Consider the following 17,746-nt stretch of genomic DNA (forward strand, 5'->3'; position numbering starts at 1 on the left):
ACTTGGCCTACCCTCAGTCTCATGCAGATCTGTAGTCCTAACCATGAGCCATCACACAATAGTCAGTCCATCTTGGGAGGAGGTGAGAGTTGGCATGCTGGAGCCCAGGCTAGAGTGCCACAGAAGGAGTCTCAGTCACATAGGTTCCTGCTTGGCTTAGTGAAAGAGCCCTGTAAAGATGTGACCCTGTGACCAAAATGCGAATGTTTCACTCCTTCTTTAAAAGGGGAACAAGAATACCCTTGGGAGGGAATAGGGAGGCAAAGTTTAGAACAGAGGCAGAAGGAACACCCATTCAGAGCATGCCCCACATGTGGCCCATACATATACAGCCACCCAATTAGATAAGATGGATGAAGCAAAGAAGTGCAGGCCGACAGGAACTGGATGTAGATCTCTCCTGAGAGACATGGCCAGAATACAGCAAATACATAGGCGAATGCCAACAGCAAACCACTGAACTGAGAACGGGAACCCTGTTGAAGGAATCTTAGAAAGAACTGGAAGAGCTTGAAGGGGCTCGAGACCCCATATGTACAACAATGCCAAGCAACCAGAGCTTCCAAGGACTAAGCCACTACCTCAAGACTATACAATGGACTGACCCTGGACTCTGACCTCATAGGTAGCAATGAATATCCTAGTAAGAGCACCAGTGGTAGGGGAAGCCCTGGGTCCTGCTAAGACTGAACCCCCAGTTAACTAGATTGTTGCGTGGAGGGCAGCAATGGGGGGAGGATGGGGAGGGGAACACCCATAAAGAAGGGGAGGGAAGGGGTTAGAGGGATGTTGGCCTGAAACCGGAAAGGGAATAGCAATCAAATGTAAATAAGAAATACTCAAGTTAATAAAGATAAAAAAAAAAAAGATGTGACCCTGTTCATCTCTCCATGTTGGATAGCAGTTGGAAATGACCCAGGTGCCTTCTGCATGCAGGGGTTTCTTTCCTATGGATGCTTTACTCCTGGGATACATAGCGCACAGTTCCAAGAGCTCATTGTGGCCGTACTTCCTAGTTCCTCAGCCCAGTGGTCATCTCTCAATTCAAGAGGCAAGGTCTGTCTAGGGATGTCTAGAATGAGTTGCTGGCTGTTGAAAACACTGAATGCTGTGAGCTTTATGTTGACAGAGGTTAAGCAATTATGCCTAAAGACCACAAGACACTTGAACTTGAACTTTCATGAAGTAGATTTTAGAAATATCCACTTATATTATTCACTAAGGCATCTTATGGCCTACTGAGCTATGTAAATTTTACTTTATGCTGTTTGGGCTGTATTTCCAGACTTCATTCTACCTTATATTTTTCTACTCAAAGGAGTATGTAAGGAAACTGTGTTCAAATTTTTGCTTTGCCTGGATTAGTCTAATCATCGTTCACTTAGCTATTCCTACAAACCCTTAGTCCTCCTTATTTTCCTACAAACGCTTCTAGGACACTCACATGGGAGAGTAGCAATGCTTCTTTCTGGAGGCGCAGGACAAAGGTATCTGAAGGCAGGGCCATCTTGTGAGAGGGATGCTACCTAGTAGGGCATCACATTAAGAGCCAATTAATCTATCAATTCCAATTCTGTGATGGAATATTGAATGCCTTGTCCCCCCAGGGACAGATTTTTCATCTTCCCAGAAGGCACAAGGCAAAGAGGCCAAGATGGTACCAATTTTACTCCTGGGAGTGTAGATTTGATGTCTGAGTCACCTCTTAAAGGGTCCCACTCCTTAATACTCAGACAAAGATAACTCAAGTTCAACATGGGTTTGGAAAGCAACAAGCAACAACTAAAACCATAGCAGACACCTCAGCTATGTTTAATTTGAAGCTGCAAACTTTGGGTGGGAAATTAATTTTCCCATATAAATACAAGCAAAGGAACAAGTAAGTCCAGGTGAGTTTGTGGGTTTAGCATTTAGCAAATGTTTGGAATGAGAATGTAGAAAAGTTTGGAAAGAAATATTTTTCCGGATTGAGGAGACAGCAGGAATTGGGGTTGTTTTCAGTGGAGAATTTAGCTCCATGAAGTTCAGATTTTGACAGGAACAATGTATGCATGTATTAGTTTTATAACCAAAAATAAACTTAGCTTAGACACTTCCATTTTGGGAAAACTAAAAGCAGAATTAAAATTAGTGTTTTAAGAAATTTGTGTTAGAAGCCAAATAAGCGAATTGCATATCGGGTCTGTAATCTTGGTAGAGACAGTTATTGCATCCACTGCAAGTTATGTGCAGACCAACAAACACTTTTCCTACTGTGAACCCCTCGCTCCCACTGAGGTGATTCCTCAGTTGCCACAGAGAAGTTGTAAACTGGAATGGAAGTAGAAACAGGTCATATTCAAGTTACCAGGGTCACTGGTCTCAAAGGGCATGACTGTGTCATGGCCACTGACAGATGAAGTGCATATATTTGGTGATCTGATGGCTGCAAGAAAAAAAAATGATTGCACACATTTTGGATTAAGGATTTCCGTTAACATATAAAACAATAGGACTGGTACTGTTGGACCCAAATCACACAATCAAACTGTAGCCTTTGGGCAAAGCTTGTCACACATCTCAAGGCAAAAGCTCTTGTCTGTTTAAGTGACTCTCTGCTCTCTGCATATGTGGCCAGCAGGCCCTTGTTTCCTGTGCCCTGTCCATCTTATGTTCTTGAAGAAAAACTCCTTCCCCAAATCACTCTCAATGGATGCAAGCCATTTCACTCTATGGCCATTTCTGCCCTATAAGCTCTGTGGGTCTAGCTGGTCTACAGCCGCTTACATCCAGTTATGACTTTTTTTCCCTCTGAATTGAGTGGACTCTGAGAGGCAGAACCTAGGCAATTTGCATTTCTAATGGGAACGGTTTGTTTAGTTTCATTGTCACCCTCACAGACCTTGTCCTCAGAGAAAGTTCCTGCAGTTCGGGTTTGAAGATGCTGAGACTTAACAGGGCTGATGATGCTTCCGTCTTCCACAGTGTCATGAGCTGAGGTCCCAGAGGGCCTCACTCCCTGCAGAGTGACCTGAGGAAATGAGACCTGGCTTAACTGAGGCCATCGGGCTTTGTGGGTGGCAGCCTTCCAGCTTGTTCTGGGATTTTGCTCAGCAGATAACATGTCCATACCCCCCCTCCCATTTATGTAAGTGGACACACTGTTAAACACAGATACACAATTTCCTCCTTATTGTTGGTCTTTTTCATTATTTTTATTTCTAGTGCTGGGGACTCTGTCTAGTATTCCATGAGTGCTCAATAAATATCTCTGAAAGAATAAATAATGACACAAGGGAATGGCTTCCCCAACTTTCCCAGAAAGTAACAAAGCAACAGCAGTATCTTCATCATGTGACTGTGGTACCCTAAATTTTCCATAAAGCAAGAGTGTTAGTGCTATAACTTTCTGTGTGTGCACACCTTTATGTGAAATGCTTTTTAGTTTTATGAATAATTACATAATAGACACTAATGAACACACCAAATTGGACAGAGAAAAACCCATAAAGTCTCAACTTTATGTAAAGAACTATTGGCAACTGAGAAAATCTGGGAGCAGAATTGATTTTCTCCAAGGGAGGCCAAGCAATCAGCCCTGAAAACATATGTATGTGTAATATTATATAGACTGTGCAGATTATATTTAGGAATATATGTGCATATACAAATACATATACGCATGTAATAGTAATTGATGAAAAAGAGGCCATGAATTTGAAGAAGAGTAGGGAGGAGTGTATGAGGATTTGGAGAGACGAAAGGGAAGGGAGAAATAATGTAAATGAATTAGAATCTTAGACATAAACAAAATGACACCATTTATTCATGACAACATGGCTGAATTTAAAGAACATGATGATAGGTGAAATAAGTTAGATATGGAAAAACAGACTGTGCATCTCACTTGTATGGAATCTAAAACAGTCAGACTCAGAGAGTGGGTGGGAGCCAGGGATGACAAGAAGGATGGGAAGATGGGCATCAAGGACTTTGACGTGTCAGTTAAACAAGGATTTCCCAGATCTGTCACACGGCAGAGTCATTATACTTAATTATAGTGTATTTGCATTTATTTCTTTTGCATGATTGTTACAAAAATACTCAATAAAAGCAATTTAATGGAAGGATTGTCCTTTTTTGATGGTGGTATCAAAATTCATTCTATGGTCACTTGGTTCCATGATGTTGGACAGAACATCTTGGGGTTGGGACCATGAAGTTAAAGAGTTTTCTCACCTCAGGTGGATAGAAACCTGAGAAAGACACACAGAAGGGAAGCAAGGCAGGAGCATGATTCAGGCTCCAAGGATCTGTCCTCGAGGACCCACTTCCTTCATTAAGTTGCCTCCTCTTAACAGTATCTAAAACCTCCTAAGACAGTCTCACGAGCTGGGGGATAAGCACCTAACATGTGGGCCTATAGGGGACATCTCCTATTTAGACAGTAACAGAATTATGCATTTCAAAATAGCTGAGAAAAATTTCAAATTTCAGTGAAGATCAGTTAGGGTGGTAAAAGGGGGTACAGGACCCTTGGTACTCAAAGCACACCCTACCATTTGCAGAGGACCAAGCTTTAATGCCATCGCCTCATCTGAGCTTGTCGGTCCAGAGAGGGAAAAGCTAGTTTTAAATGATAGTGCTGCTTTTGTACATACCTAACCAAACTAATTGGCAGTTTCTGTTTTCTCCTGAAACTGATTAGAGTGGTTTAGAAACGTAGATTGATAATGAGTAGTCTCAGTGCCCAGAGGTCAAGACAGCTTCTCGGCATGGATTGCGTCATCCATTGCTCTGAATCTCAGGAGCTTCTCCTTGGCATCCCATCAGCCTTATTTCCCTAGAAAGGCATTTATGACTCTGGACAGGCACACGGGTGTGATAAGCAGGGTTTACTCTTTGTTTCTCTTCTAAAGAAGGAATGTATTTTCTGGCCAGATGCCTTGGCTTACTTGCTCTGTGTATTACACCGAACTTCATGGGGAACAAATAAAACTTTTATAAAAGTGTCTATAGAGCAGGAATGCTGAAAGCCTTGCTTATGTTTCACAGGTGCCAAACATTAGCCGGAATTCTTGCCAGCCGTGAAGTGCCGATTGGAATGGTGTGGTAGTCAGCTTTCTGTGACGGTGACAAAATGCCTTAAATAATCAGCTTGAAAAAAGAAAGGTTTATTTTGGCTTCCAGGAAGTCTCAGCACTGGATGGCTCCATTGCTCTGGGGTTGTATAAAGGCAGTACAGCATGCCTAGGCTTCATCCAGCTCAGTGGTTCTCAATCTGTGGGTCGTGACCCCTTTGTGTAAGTTACGTATCAGCTATCCAGCATATCAGATACTATGATTTATAACCTTATCAGAATTACAGTTATGAAATTGCAGCAAAAATACGTTCATGTTGGGGGTCACCACAACATGTAGAACTATGTTAAGGGGTCACAACATTAGGAAGGTTGAGAACCATTGGGTTAGCTGAACCAGTGCACTGCAGCTTCAGTAAGGGACCCCATCTCAAAAAGTAAGGTGGTTAGTAAGTAAAGGACAGACTGGGGACCAAGTCTTTATCACAAGGGTCTTTTGGAGAAGTGGTGACAGCCATTCAAACCATAGCCAACAAACAGAGCTCTTATATGTTACTCAGTTACTATGTACAAACCACCTCAGGAAATCTACAGGTGCCTGGAATCAGCTTCAGTTCCTCAATTTCTTTTCTATTGTTCCCCACGTCTAAAGCTGTTTTTGGTGCCTGATAAGGTGATGCTCAGTGACTGCACATAGTTAAACACTATTCTTACAGAACACAAAACTTTATCAGAGTTAAAACTGTTAGGAAACTTACCTCAAAAGTTTTCCCTACCTCAACTGCTTCAAGAGCACCAGGGTCAGTGAAAATGATATGGATAATGAACCATCTGGGCTTCCTACTCTGATTTCCATATATTATTTTTAGTTCAGCAACAAGGAAGAAAAGGCCAAGGGCATGTGCTGGTCACTTGTGTGGGAAGTGATGGTGGGAACTGCACTAAAGTTCTCTGATGTCTACATGTATTTGTCACTGATGTGACAGCTCTCCCCTCATCTCCAAAGCCACAATTGCTTCCACATGAAGAGTACCATTGGTATTGTAGTATAAGGGAGTTCAGTGGGAGCATGAGGACCTGAGTTCAGACTCACAGCACCCATGGAAAAATCTAGGTGTGGCGACCCATTCCCGTTAATCCTGCACTGGGGAGATGGGGATAGGAGAGTCCCTGGAGATCATCAGCCAGCCAGGCTGGCTGAATCAGTGAGCTTTAAGGTTAGTGAGAGACTCGATCTCAAAACATAAAGTTGAAAGTAAAGATAGAGTTTAGCAAGCATGCTATGGGCTCGATCATTGCCCCAGCCCTTTGCTGAGACTTCTTAGCCATTCTGGATAAACAGGCACTGGCTCTTGGAATAAGTCATGGGCTAAAACTTTGGGTGACAAGGACATCCAAAGATTCTTTGTGGAGCTAAAACATGTGGACTGTAGTGTTTCTGCTAGAAGCAGGGACAGATCATGGTATGGTAGAATTTTCTGGAAACTTCTGTGGAAGCTTCTTACCTTCCATTTAGCTGATACAGTATGGAGAAAGCTATTCCTGAGAGGGGTCTTAAAACTCCTAGTTCTCAGGGCTGGGGATTTAGCTCAGTGGTAGAGCACTTGCCTAGCAAATGCAAGGCCCTGGGTTCGGTCCCCAGCTTCGATAAACAAACAAACAAACAAACAAACAAAAAACAAAACTTCTAGTTCTCAGAAAGAGCCATCTCCTGATATACTTTAAAATCCTTACTGACAAATCATTTTAAATTCCAAAACTACCTACCCAAATGACAAAGGCCTTGGAGGTGTCATGATGATGACTTCCAAGCATAACTACAGATTCCTTGAAAGAGATCACTCTTGCTTCTTTCCTGTGGGTGAGCTGGACTGAATGCCTGACTGGACACAAAATGAGACCTATATGAAAGTGACGTTTCCAAAGCTAGGTCAGATTTCTGATTTGATCTGTCCAATGTTCCCAGAAAGAAATAAAAATGTTTCACCTATGCTAAATATTTCACAAAGCTGATTGACTGATTAGAACTTCTTGGTTGTGATAAGTAGGAATGTTTCAGGTCTATAGCCAAATTAGCTTGGACTATCTTTAGTTTCAATGTGTTTGGGGAAAATGTCTTGATTTATGACTTGATCTTGTCCTATAACTCCAACAACTTCATGAATCCATTTCCACATTAGAATGTGGCCTTTAAGGACAACCTGAATCTGTTCTTTGGCTACGAGTGCTGCCATTTGGCTCCAGAACAAACTTATTCCCTTTGAGCTGGGAGCTGTGTTTTGTATTGACACAGTCTTGGACCATTCCCAGGAGGGAAAGCTTACTGCCTTGTTGGAAGACTGTCTGACATTTCTCTAGAGAAGTCCACAGAGCCCATAGGTGAGCATTCTTTGGACAGTCATAGGAATGAGTCAACTTCAGATCGGTTCCAGAAGCCCGAATTCTTCCTAGATCTGCATGAGAGTCCTCAAGCCAATGACCAGCAAAGTCACGCTCAACATTTTACCCTCAGAAACTGGTAAATGCTTGTCTGCTTGGTGTGCTAAGTTTCAGGGCAGTATTTTCTCCCAAATTAGACAGGTAATACATAGTGCACAATACAGATATGCCAGCTCGAGCCTGTGATATATCAAAGTTGTTAGATGGGTGACTGTGGTCTGGGTCTTGAAAGACAACTTCTACTTTCTCTTCTAATGTTTTCAGAATGTTCTATACAGAATGAGCATGCTGCACCTGAAAATCTGAACTGTGAAATGCTCTAATGTTTAAAACATTTTGAGCATAGACATGGTAGCACAATTTGAAAAGTTCATACCTTCAAGTGTCAAAGGCTCCATTAAAACATACTTGTATCGTGTTGCATAAAATTACCTTCAGACTATGTGCATAAATACATAGGAAAATGAAATGAATTTTATGTTTAGACAAGAGTTACATCCTTAGTATAGTTCATTACAGATGTATATTTCACAATATGAAAAAAAACTCAATTTAGAGAAACTTCTGGATAGAGGGTACTCAAGCTCTGTTATACTCCTCTAACTCACTTCAGGCTGATGCTTATATCACAGCATGTCTTCGTTTGGTAGAACCAGTACACTTGAATCCAGGGCGTTCCAGTGGCATCACCTATGCTGTGGATACTCCCATTCCCATTTCAGCTTATGACATCATCCTGTGCTGCTGAGGCCTTTGCAAAGTGAGACCAGGCCACCCTATGTTAAAGAGATTTGCCTGCCTGGATCATGGCTCATTTCTTACTGAAGGCTGTGTGTCCTTAAGCCTTGCTTTCTCTCTCTCTTTGCTCTGATAAAGCCAACTGGAGAAGAGCAGAGATTGGCAACTCTGATAACTGCAGGCATTTGCTCTTCCAGGGTGTTCTTCTATGAAGCTTCTAGAGGTCTCCTGTGAATTACCCTAGTGGGGTTCCAGTGCATTTGAAATGCTTAATATCTCAAAATGGGAGTGGACAGTTTGAATCTGCTTAAACCATTAGTATATTAAAGAAAAGCAATCCGCTGGACTGTGAAAGACTTGGCTTAAACTCTACTCTGAAGTATGAGTCATTGTTCTCTATGAAACAGTCATTTGCTGCTGAGCCTGAAATAGGAGGAGCAGTGCCATTGTCCGTCTCCCAGCAGGATGCAGTTTAAGAGATGATATCAACTTTCCTCTAGTGGGTAGGCCTCACAATCAATTAGAAAGTGTTAAGTTACCTCTGTAATGGTTATGCCACTGTTGTGCCTATGGGTACATCTTGTTGACAGGCCAGTATAGCACACAAGATCTATAGCTGTTTCACAAGGCCCATGATGACAATGTCTTGGGCCCTAGGGGAGAACCTAATGAAGATGTTTTAATAAAGCCAGCATGCTTTCCAAATGCCTCCTTACTATTTATGCTTTTATTTATGGCTTAGAGATGCTCTCAGACTTGATCAGAGATGCTTTAGTTTTGCAATGGGCTGTGATAAGTGTAGGGGCTGGTGACTTGCTAAGCTGAAAAGAATAAATGACTTGAGTGCTCATAAGCCAGTCATTATCTGTGTTGTTCCCTCTAAGGCTCAGGGCATTTGGGAGAAGAGGACTTGAGAGAATGTAAGAGATGGGGAGGTGTGCAATGAAATGCTATTTGACAGGATATTGTTGTTAAACACATGAACTTGTTGCTGCTGCAGCCATGGTTACCTATGCAACCCCTGCAAAAGACAGGGCCAATCAATAATCCATCATACATGGAGTTTCATGAAGGATCCTCTCTCTCTGAGGAGTTGTTAGGCAGTTAGTGGTTGCTATGGAGTCATTTGTCAGTGGTATAGCTTCTAGTAACTTGCTCTGCTTAAGTGCATAATCATGACACATGCAAGTAACTCTAATTAAACACAGAGATCACATGCACACACACACACACACACACACACACACACACGCCATTTGAAGAAGGTATTTGTTGGGGAGAAGAGGTTTAATGGGCGTGAAAGGGGTTGAGAAGTGATAATGTCAAGATATGGTCAAAGTTCCTTGTATATGTGAATATATGAAAATACGAAAGAATTAAAACAAAGAAGACATGACTACATCAAGTCTAACAGTGCTGTAGGCGTGTAATCCTATTACTCAGGAGGCTGAATCAGGGGGAAATCATAAGTTCAAGGCCAGCATAGGCTCTACAGTGGAACCTTGGCTCAAACAAGCAAGTAAACAAACAAACAAAAGAGATATAATATGGAGACATGATGTTCACCATTCATAATTCCCAGACCCCAAGTCCCAGGGGCTACTAAGCCGCATGGATTCCCAAGCAACCCTTTCCAAGGGAGAATGCCACATTCCCCTAAGCGCCTCAGCAACTGCATTTCTTTCTCTTCTTTCAGGCCCCTCCACCTCCTGACGCCATGGCAGACCTCTCTGCTGGTTTAAAAACCTTTGCACAAAGGTGAAAAATTTTGTCTGGACCCTGGCAAGCCTTCATGTTTTTGATGCCTCAGATCATGATGAAAGTCAGGCTTCAGAAACAGACGGCCTTGTTTATGGAGAAAGTTCTAAAGAGAGGTGGAGTTTAGATAGTGTTTCATGGGGGCTATTTCAGGAGCCCAGGAATTTTCCCTCCTCTGTTGTTCTTGGTTGCATGTCTGAGAGATGAGAGCTTAAAAATAAAGCCCGACATCATCCCAGACACTAAATCTGGAGCTCCCAGCTGTGCTCTCTGCTGTACTGAAAGAATGAGGGATTTTTCTGTCTCAAGGTCACTTGTGGCTTCATTATTAAACTAGCAAGAAGGGTGGGATGGAGCCAAGGGAGCGAGGCCTTGAGCTTCAGCAGCTGTGCCTTCCATTGTACAAGTTTTTTTTTTTAAAGATTAATTTATTTACTCATTATATCTGAATACACTGTCACTCTCTTCAGACACACCAGAAGAGGGCATCAGATCTCATTACAGATGGTTGTGAGCCACCATGTGGTTGCTGGGAATTGAACTCAGGACCTCTGGAAGAGCAGTCAGTGCTCTTATCCACTAAGCCATTTCTCCAGCCCTCACTGTACTAGTTTTAAAGGTTTTTGTGACTGCCAGAATACTTTAGTTTGATTGCACCATATTACCCTCTGGATGTGGTGTGCTGATGTGTGCCCCTGAACATGCACACGGCAAACCACTGTGTGAGTCTCCTTACTCATCTGACTCCTTGATCCCTCTGGCCACACAGACCCAAGGCCAACCACCCTGTTACTTCTTTCCTGGGATGGTAGCATCTTGCTGAGTACTCTTTCTTGGTTCCAATCATGTATTCTCACTTACTCAGAATGCTTCAGTGTTGCACAGGTCAGTCAGTGGTTGCCACACACCATGGGTCCTCATCTCTCTACCCTATATGGATGACTCAAAAAAGCTCCTTTCCCATTCAGTAGAAGCTTCTGGAGCTTTTCCCGTGCTGCAGTGCTAATAATCTTAGTTCTCAAATTGGTACCATTTGTTGAGGTTTGGGGTTCAAGAACCTATCTACCTGTTTTTCCCAGACTCTGACCACTTTCATTTAGCTCTTCCTATAGCCACCTCAGCTATTGTGTTACCTCCCAAAGCCATTGGCATTTCCTAGGCTCCTTACCATGGAAGATCATGGTGTCTACCATCACCCATAGGTCCCCTGAAGTTCTTTTACTATGAAGCTTCATCTACTGCCTCTGGGTACAGACAGACACGGGACACAGACTACATCATCATTTGCCTTCCCCGTGTCTGCCTAGAAGGATCAGGTAATCCAACCCATAGAGGGCAAAGAGTTCATGTCTCACAGGGCAGAATTTGACCAGCAAGAGAAAAGAACAAGAGACACAAAAATGAACTTCACTTCCCACATGTCTTTCCTATCCTCAAAGACCATCCAGACTTTCTCTACTCACCCACAGGGCAGCTGCTGCTTTTGCCTCTGCCTCCTTTACCTTCTTGTACCCTCTTGCTCCTCTGGAGCTCTGGAGACAGGCAGATTCCAGGCTACTGCGCAAGCAATGCTTAAGATACAGTTACTGACCTTGCTGCATGCACTTTGGGTATAAGCCAAGCCTCAAACCTGGGGAAGAGTTCAATCTTTTTTCTGCTCCTTACAACCACCAGTGCCTAACAACCTTCTGTCCTAACTCCTAAACATCCCCCACAAGTCCCTTGTCTCCTTTGCACTTATGCATCCTTACTTTTCATATTTCTACTGGCATTATCGACTTGCACTATTGTCAGATACAGGATACAAAATGTCGCACAGCTTCCAGTTCATCCGCAGGCACATACATAACAGATTCTTTCTGAGGTACAAGGTGAGCCTCATCTCCATATTTAGAACAGTCCATTGTCTCCAACCTTGTCCTGAGGGTTAGAATCTATGTACTCAGAGGATGAAGGCCTTTAAGATGTAGTCTTTCACTCACGTCTCTGGTGACCTGTTCTCCACCCCTCTTTCAAACACCTGCCACAGCTTCTGCTTTCAGCTCCTAGGCAGCATATCAGCATGAGGGTGCCATCGGTGAGCAAGGGCCGATGCTCTGAAACTCTAGCTACGTCGTAGAGGGTCTTGCTTGCTCAGCACTGGGACAGCTGTCTTGGTGTGAGTCTCATGGCTATAGGCTCTGGGACAAGGATTTAGGTGTAATGTACATTTGGAGGGGTATCCAGGAGACTCTAGGAAGTTAATGCAGAAGTGAGGCAGGAATGGTCAGGTAGCCATGGGGAAAGCAAGAATGACACGTCTCTATATGGGGTGTGTGTGTGTGTGTGTGTGTGTGTGTGTGTGTGTGTGTGTGTGTGTAAGTCTCTAGAATGTCAGCCACAAGGCTGCTGTGAAGTTAATCTGGAAGGCATGTGGAGCTGTGGGTGGGTTTCGAAGCATGAATGCTGCAATGGGAAAGAGTAGAAGAGAGCAGCCGAAACCTCAGACATCCTCTACTCCAGGTTTCTGGAAGGGACAGAAATACAATCTTCCTACCATATTTGTGGAGGACTGACTTCAGGACCTCATCAGATACCCAAATCCATGGGCAAGCAACATTTAAATGCCCTGCATATGGGAGTTATCTCATTCAAATAGCACACTGAGGATCTGTGAAGTAATGGGGATCACTACAGGATGTTGTTAAATGTCACTCTATCCATTTAGCATATGAGGAGCTGTAAAATCAAGGTTTGCTTTTGGAATTTTTTAAATGAATATTTTGATCATAACTGTTTGATTCAGGGATTCTTGGATGTGACAGGCAGGCTAAAGCAAGAGAAAGCAATGGGTGTCAGAATAGAAGTCACATGTGTAGAAGTCACAGCAAGGATGTGCTGGGGTTTCTGAGTTAAGAGCAGGAATCCAACTGTCCTGGCTGTTGAGTCAATTTGACACAAGCTACAGTTATCACAGAGAAAGGAGCCTCCCTTGAGGAAATGACTCCATGAGATCCAGCTGTAAGGCATTTTCTCAATCAGTGATCAAGGGAGGAGGGCCAAGCCCATTGTGGGTGGTGCCAACCCTGGGCTGGTGGTCTTGGGTTCTATAAGAAATCAAGCTGAGCAAGCTAGGGGAAACAAGCCAGTAAGTGACATCCCTCCATGGCCTCTGCATCAGCTCCTGCTTCCTGACCTGCTTGAGTTCCAGTCCTGATTTCCTACAGTGATGAAGAACAATGTGGAAGTGTAAGCGGAATAAACCCTTTCCTTCCCAACCTGCTTCTTTGTCATGATGTTTGTGCAGGAATAGAAACTCTGACTAAGACACCAACTAAATGCATGGTTGACTATAGGGAAATAGTGAGTGCATCATTGTCAGTGGGAAACAGTCACTGACAGGTGTTGGGAGCCATTCCTCCTATCTCTGAGGTCAGAGGCTTCAGGAGACTTGGAGCCCTTGGGTGACTTAGATAAATAGAAGTAAGTCTGCACAATAACAGGTTTAAGCTGCTTTGGATGATGTCACAGGGCCTTAGACTTTTACTAGTTTTCAGTCAAGGACTCTAAATGCCACTGGCATTGTCACAAAGAATGTATTATCGCAGCCCTGAGAACCTCAAGTCTAATTAGAAAGTAGTTAACTTCAGCAGAAGAGCACTATTGCATCAGTGGCCATAACTTGCCTGGCAAGTCAGTGTTGGAGCATGCAGGCTCCAGCCTTGGGTAAGAACAGTGATTTCTTTCCTTCCTCAGAAGCCTGCCTGCATAGCACCTTCTGGTGCTACAAAAGCTAGCCAGCAGGGAAGAACTTTCTGAGTTGTTAGAAGCCGATTTCTCTATGTGCTCGTAGTCTAATTTCCAGTTTGAGAAATTATGCAGAACATCTTCCAAGTCTTCTTGGAGCCACCAAACAAATTTAGTTCAGTCTTAGAGTGAGTGCCAAGACAGGAAACCTAAGAAGAGAATAATTCCACCCACTGACAAATCTTAGGGATTACGGGCTAAAATGTTGGAGCTTGGGAGCTGGGGCAACCCGGGTCACCAAAGCTAGCAGGTTCTAGCTGTGGCTGAAGTGCCCGTGGAAGACACTGGCTGCTCCAGAATTTCTCCTTCCTTTGCTTCTGGCCCCTTTGTCAGGATGGAGAGAGAAGGGCAAGTGAAAAACAGAGAACAATCCTGTCTACACCGTTGAGAGATGCTAAGCTCACTGACCACAACTAAACCAACACCTCATGTAGAAAGTACCATGGGATGACTCTAGCACTGTCTTCCAATCTAGCTTTCTGCTGAAGGATATAATGCCTTTGCTTCTGTAAAGACCTTTGGGTAGCACTGTTTCTTTGGTTAGTTAAGTCCCATTGGTCGCTGTATGATTTGAACTGATATAATGCAATTCGTGATTTGCATGAGTCCAAATGCCTGTACCATGTGAGTTGATTATAATACACAAACATAAAAAAGTAAATGCATCAAATGTAGAAGCAGTTGTCACCACAGGCTGAGGGTGAGTCAGATCCTACTGTTCAGAGGAATGAGAGAACTTCTTGATTTCTGGGCTCAATTGGATGTGCTGATTTAAATACTCAATTAATTGACTGTGAGTATTGAAATAGTGAAGACTGGGAGGAGGATGAGGGTGGTGTTCATAAAATACAGATTGTCCAAACTCTCCTTATTGGGTGAGAATGGGGAAAAGGTTTCAGTCATTTTTTTTTCTTTAGTAGTTAATAAAAACTCAATTGTGCATAAGAATCACACCAACACAAAATGTTTGATTTCTAAAGTGATACTGGATTTATTATTTCAATCACAGCTCCTAATGGCTGTTTTGTGACACTCAGGGTATAGCTAGGACAAATTTCATTCTTGATCTCACATAATTGGGAGGAATCAGGTCTCACACTAGGATCCAGATCCTCTGGGAATCCCCTCATGGTGTCCTGGAGTTAGGTCTTTTCTCTGCTTGTCTTTGTATTCAGGATAAGTCCTGGAGTGGAGATTCAGGACGCCCCAAAGGGAATAGCCAGGCAGACTTGGCATGCCTCAAGAGACGGTGGTACATCATAATGCAGGACAAAGTTAGCAATGACCTCGAATTTCCTTCAACTGATAGCCACCTTCACCCTCCATATACACCCAAGATCTGGGATTGCTAAATTTGAATTGCATATGATAAAACCACTCCTAGTAGGAAAGGTTGCTGCTGTAAAATGATAATAAAAAATGATGTTTTTTATCCCAAACTAGATCCGGTACCGGAGTGCCCCAAGATATCTGGTGGATATCTTCATCTCAGTCAGCAAAGCATCTCACCTGTGTTGCTCCATCCCATATCACACTGCTGATGGCTTCTCTCTGAGCCTAAAAACAATCTCTCTACTCATCTAGTTCCCAAGGCAGGTTGTCACCATGTCAGAAACATACATCCCAATTTTGTGGCGACCTAGTGTCCCCAGCCACCACAAACTCTCTTAACTTAAATCACCACATGAAAGAGCACACAACACAATAACCTCTGATCCAACTGATAAGATATGATTGCCCACCTAAGCATACAAAGCCCTGTACACATCCATCCCTTAGGAACATTCATAACAACCTGTAAACGTGCAGAGAGGACTTAACATCCGCCTCCATGTTCTGTCCGCTGCTTCTCTTGCCTCGCTCCAGTCTCCTTCTCTCTATAAAACTTTTCTCTCGCCCATCCTTCCTGCCCATTCAATAACAGGCCTCCCTCTATCTTGTACCTGCCTTCACCTGTATGACATCCTACAAAAGGTATACTGAAAGGCACCTGAAAGATGGGGCTCAGGTCTGTAACGCATCTTCTAAGATGGTAAGAGAGGTCAGTATGGCTAGGGAAGGCATGGGAAGACAGAGGCTTCCTAGGGTTCCTCACTAGTCTGCCATCTCTAAGCTGATGATTTATGACATAGTAAGTCCAGGGCATAGTATGAAGTAGGACAGGGTCCCTGGTGCTGAGAGTAGGCACATCTGCAGGTTAGCCTTCTTATCTTTGTCTATTCTCAGCATACACCTGTGCCCATGAGCCTCTGACCTACTTCTCTAATTTTCCCTGCATCATCTGCAGGAGGAGTGTGGTGGTGACCTGGGACCAGACCCCCTGACTTGTTCCCGTGTGGACTCCTGTACCTCCAGGCATCAGCACTCAGGTAGGAACCACTATCTATTTTGAATCTGACTATCGTATTTTTTTGATTTGTTGTTTGTTTTCTCAAAGGCAAACACAAATGAACTCCCAGGGTTGTGGCAGGGGGCTGCCTTAGCCTGGCCATCAGAGTCCCGCATCTCATCCTAAGCGAGGCCACGCATCCCTGGGAAATGCTAGGAGTCACCTCTGTGCCTTTACTTAGTTGCCAGTGATCTCACAGACAAAGCGTCAGCCAGGGAGAATGCCTGAATCACATTTTCCACGTAAGAAAGTGCAGGTTAAGGAAAGAATACTGTGTAGTTCATGCTAGGAAAATGATGTAATTCTACCTTAATTTAAAAAATGTATATTTTTTTAAAAAGAGAGAAGAATGTCATACATAGAATGTAGTTGAATCCTTGAGTTCTAACACCAGACTCAATCCTCAGTTCTGGCTACCTCCAACCAGACTGCCAGAGCTCCAAGAGACCTTTTAGTTCCTCACCATTCCAGGTTCAGGGAGGGATGTCACCAGTTCATCCCTGGATACCCTTGGTTCCTAACACTCCTGCTGGACTCAAGGGTGGGGAGGAATCGACTCAGGGAAAGAGCCCTTAACAGCCTGAGCCCAGTGTCCTGCAGTGGGTGGTTCCAGGAAATTCCAGGCCAGAGGGTCTAGTTGGCTGCTATTTTTAAGGTTTGTGAAACAAACCCAGGGAAAAACTTAGTTCAGTCAAAGCATAGCAATTGTCTCAGAGAAGGAAGGTATGGCTCATATGCACCAGTCTCTGTGCCTCTGGGTGAAGCCATGAGTGTGGGCAGCTTATAGCTAGCTATACTATCCCCTAGACAACCACACAACAGTTTATGGCCATACAAGTCTGGGCTGACTCTTAAAACAGCATCTTAACAGAGGAGTGCTACGTTTCCTGGGATTGTATGAGAATAATGGTCCCTTTTAACTGGGTCATGCTCCAAAATCCACATTCCAATATGTTGTACAAAAGCTGTTCGAGTCTGAATTACAAAATGAGGCAGCCCTTCAGGGCTCACTTGCTCGATAAATCCAGAAGGATTACTTCAATATCAAAGTCATGGTTTCCTGAACCAGCCCAAATACCATCTGGCCTCTCTACATATCACCCCTGGTTCCTGATAGCTCCTCCCTCAAAGGACAAAGGAAGTTCAAGGGAAAAACAATATCCGCATCCCCTCTAATCCTAACATTGCTTCAGAGTCCAGTGCGTAGTCTCTGGTCACGTGGATGCTAGTCTAAAGGGCAATGCTGTTCCTATAGGACACACACTCTAATAGTGTTGTTTATACAATGGGTTTCTTCAGGACATCAAAGCCCAGGCTGTGGATGTAGCTCAGTTAGTAGAGTACTTGCCTAGCACTTGGGAAACACTGGTTTGATCAGAACAAGCCATGAACTGGATATAGTGGTGTAGGTCTATTCTAATTCCAGCATTTGGGACATAAAGGCGGGAGGATCAGAAGTTCAAGGCCATCCTAAGCCAGATGGGACTCCGTCTTAAATAAGTGGATTAATTAGGTTTTTAAAAAGAAAGAGAAGAAACATTAAAACTTATGCATTATAGAAACTGAACAGAGATGC

At 43.5% G+C, this 17,746-nt stretch overlaps 1 non-coding gene across 1 annotated transcript; it reads left to right on the plus strand.

Annotated features, from left to right (window-relative positions):
- The first annotated feature begins 2,115 nt into the window (after positions 1 to 2,115).
- Positions 2,116 to 2,427, plus strand: LOC116902638. Its single transcript, XR_004388215.1, has one exon. It is a non-coding gene; the product is annotated as a small nucleolar RNA U85 (small nucleolar RNA).
- Positions 2,428 to 17,746: the final 15,319 nt, after the last annotated feature.

The sequence above is a fragment of the Rattus rattus genome, chromosome 5 (genome assembly GCF_011064425.1).
Source record: "Rattus rattus isolate New Zealand chromosome 5, Rrattus_CSIRO_v1, whole genome shotgun sequence".
NCBI lineage: Eukaryota > Metazoa > Chordata > Mammalia > Rodentia > Muridae > Rattus > Rattus rattus.